This window comes from Pristiophorus japonicus, chromosome 9 (assembly GCF_044704955.1).
Source record: "Pristiophorus japonicus isolate sPriJap1 chromosome 9, sPriJap1.hap1, whole genome shotgun sequence".
In the NCBI taxonomy this organism is placed as follows: Eukaryota; Metazoa; Chordata; class Chondrichthyes; family Pristiophoridae; genus Pristiophorus; species Pristiophorus japonicus.
Window position 1 is genome coordinate 181,842,002 of NC_091985.1, and position 3,334 is coordinate 181,845,335.

General features: G+C 46.7%; 1 non-coding gene across 1 annotated transcript; it reads right to left on the reverse strand.

Moving 5' to 3' along the window:
• Nucleotides 1-1,179: 1,179 nt before the first annotated feature.
• Nucleotides 1,180-1,251, reverse strand: trnag-ucc (transfer RNA glycine (anticodon UCC)). Its single transcript has one exon. It is a non-coding gene; the product is annotated as a tRNA-Gly (tRNA).
• Between the last annotated feature and the right edge of the window lie 2,083 nt (nt 1,252-3,334).

The following is a 3,334-nucleotide window of genomic DNA, read 5'->3' on the forward strand; positions in this document are numbered from 1 at the left end:
CTATAGAAGATATGGGAGGAGTTTCTCATTCTTTCTCTGAACGTGTGGATTGTGGAAATATCTGGAAGAGGAAAAAGCGGCGGTAAAGCTCGGGCCAAGGCCAAGTCTCGCTCCTCTCGGGCCGGACTGCAGTTCCCTGTGGGCCGTGTTCACAGGCTCCTGCGGAAGGGGAACTTCGCTGAGCGTGTGGGTGCCGGAGCCCCGGTCTACATGGCTGCTGTGCTCGAGTATCTGACCGCTGAAATCCTGGAGATGGCCGGCAACGCGGCCCGTGACAACAAGAATACCTGCATCATCCCCAGACACCCGCTGCTGGCCTTCCGCAACGACCAGCAGCTCAACAAGCTGCTGGGAAAGGTGACCATCGCTCGGGGCGGGGTGCTGCCTAATATCCAGGCTGTGCTGCTGCCCAAGAAAACCACCAGTGCGTCCAAGAGCAAGTAATGCGGACAGGATTTAATCGAATAACCCAAAGGCTATTTTCAGAGCCACCCACAGTATCTGAAAGGGGTCCTTGATGTTGGATGGATCTCCTTTATCCGTGGATCTAATTTAACATTGAATTTCAGCAATGAAGCTGGGCGTTCCCTGATCGCAGTTATAAACCGGTCACTCTCTGTCGAATATGTAGATATCTAGATCACCAAACACTGCCACAGGTTTGCTGTTAGCGGATATTCCCATCAATGGTTCAATATAGAGAGAGACCTACTTCAGAGAAATGCAAAACAGACGGAACCTGAACGTGAGACAGGCCTTCAGTGAACACGTTGTGTGAGCCGAATATAAACGGATGTTAAGAACCGAGTATAAAGGGAATGAGCGGTTGATGGGCCCAACGTTTCTGACTGAGAATTAATTTGTTGGTTCAAGTCCGTTTTAATTCCATGGGGGACTCACATGAATGTTTTTCGTCAACATTCATTTTATTGTCAAAAAAAGTGCAGTACAAATAATTGTCAGACAGGCATCTGTGAAACCCCGCCCCCCGCACTTTTTGGACAGACATGCGACAAGCTCCGCCCCCTGCCGGAATCATTCCATGGACGTGGTGCCGAGAAGCAACACCTGAAGTTCCGACTATCTCCCGCTGGGGTCGGTCGGTCCTTAGACAATGCTGCTGTTACAAGCTCACATAAGGCATTTCTGACCTGACAGGGATATTAAAATGACAGCAGTTGCGATGGCCGGGAATCGAACCCGGGTCAACTGCTTGGAAGGCAGCTATGCTCACCACTATACCACCATCGCCTACACAACAGGAGTTATATTTACGACTAACTCGGTCTTGTGGCTCTTAAGTGGGACAAATACTATGTTCAGCAATCCGAACCTGAGCACTATGCTCGGACACTTTCCCTCCAATTAAAAATTGTAACTCTGAATAGTTCACTTGCTTGGAATGAGCCCACACCCCATTTATTACTTAAAGCCCTTTTAGCCTAAAAAATAATTATCAACAGATATGAGGAATATTTTTTGTAAATTTTAAAAGTTGCACATCTTTTGACTAATTTGAGCGACATAATCCTGCTGGAAGGCACTGAGTTTGGTTCAAAATTACCATCGCGTGATCATTATATTAAAACCAGTCTGCTTTCAATGGGCAGGTATCGAGCCCGATGTTTGGAAGACAGCTCTGTTCACCACTATACCACCATCGTGCTCTGTGTAAACTGTGAGCTTCTCTATGTACAGAGCACTGGTCATGGGTCATTGAAGCATTACTGGACCTTTACTCCTGCTCCTATTTCTCATGTTCTTTTGTAAATGTGGATTTTATTTTGTACCTGTCATTTCTCTGTGGGCATATAATTTTTCTAATATGTGAGTGTGGATTTAATCTATATTTCAGCTTCTGATATGTGATTGTGGGTTTTACTCTTACCCTATCAGCCCCGGGTCGGTAAGTGTGGATTTTACTCAGTGCCTGTCAGTTTCTGGTATGTGAGTATGTGATTGATTCTGTACCTGTTGGCTTCCGTTGTGTGAGTTCAGGTTTTATTCTGCACATGTCAGTGTCGGATATAACAGTGTGGGTTTTATTCTGCAACTGTCAGTTTCTGGAATGTGAGATTGGGATTCCTGTCACTTTCTAAAATGTGAAGATATGTGAGCGATGGTGTATAGTGAGTGGTGAGCTGCCTTCCAAGCAGTTGACCCGGCTTCGATTCCCCGCCATCGCAATCGAGCTAAGTTTACCGCCTCGCGGGCCAGAAATGATTTATGGTACCTTGCAGCAGGATCTTATAACAACAAACCTGTTGCACTGTCTGTCGACAGTGACCAGTTTATAACCGAGAATGTGAGGGTCATTTCTGATCAGGAAACTAACAGCTTAATTGCAGAGATTCAATGTTAATTGTGATCCATAGAACAGTAACCAGCCCTTTCACAGAAACTGGGTGGCTCTGAAAAGTGCCTTTGGGTTATTAGATTAAATCCTATCCGCTTTGCTTGCTCTTGGACGCACTGGTGGTTTTCTTGGGCAGCAGCACAGCCTGGATATTAGGCAGCACCCCGCCCTGAGCGATGGCCACCTTTCCCAGCAGCTTGTTGAGCTCCTTGTCGTTGTGGTTGCCAGCTGCAGGTGTCTGGGGATGATGCGGGTCTTCTTCTTGTCGTGGGCCGCGTTGCCGGCCAGCTCCAGGATTTCAGTGGTCAGATACTCGAGCACAGCAGCCATGCAGACCGAGGCTCCGGCACCCACACGCTCAGCGTAGTTCTCCTTCCGCAGGAGCCTGTGAACACGGCCCACACGGAAGTGCAGTCCGGCCAGAAGGAGGAGACTTGGTCTTGGCTCGAGCTTTACCGCCACTTTTTCCTCTTGGAGACATTTTCACAATCGACAGGTTCAGAGAAAGAATGAGAAAGTCCTCCCACATCTGCCTTTCTGTGTGTGTGTGTGTGTGTCTGCAGAATGCAGGGAGCGAAGTTGTAATTGGTCGCTCTGTGGTGCATTTCATTGGTCTTTTCCGATAACCAATCAGAGTCAGTTTAGCCCACCAATGAAAGTAAGGCCGAAATTACTGTCTCCAACAGTCAGAATAATGACTTTTTAATTCAAAACCCACGCCAATAATTTTAAAACTAGCGGATTATGTTAATAAATTCACCATTAGTCAAAGATTTGCCAACACGTTTTAATTTATTTTGTCTTATTCCACATATCCCTCGCAAGTTCCAGACTGTTAGTCAAGTTTAAATTCGGGTGCTATTTCAAACTGTCTGTAATGGGCGTGAATCAATCGCCACTGATTCTGTAACGGGATACATTCCAACTCAATCTTTGTAAAAGTTGGGCTTCATAGATTATCGATCGATCCCCCGCAAA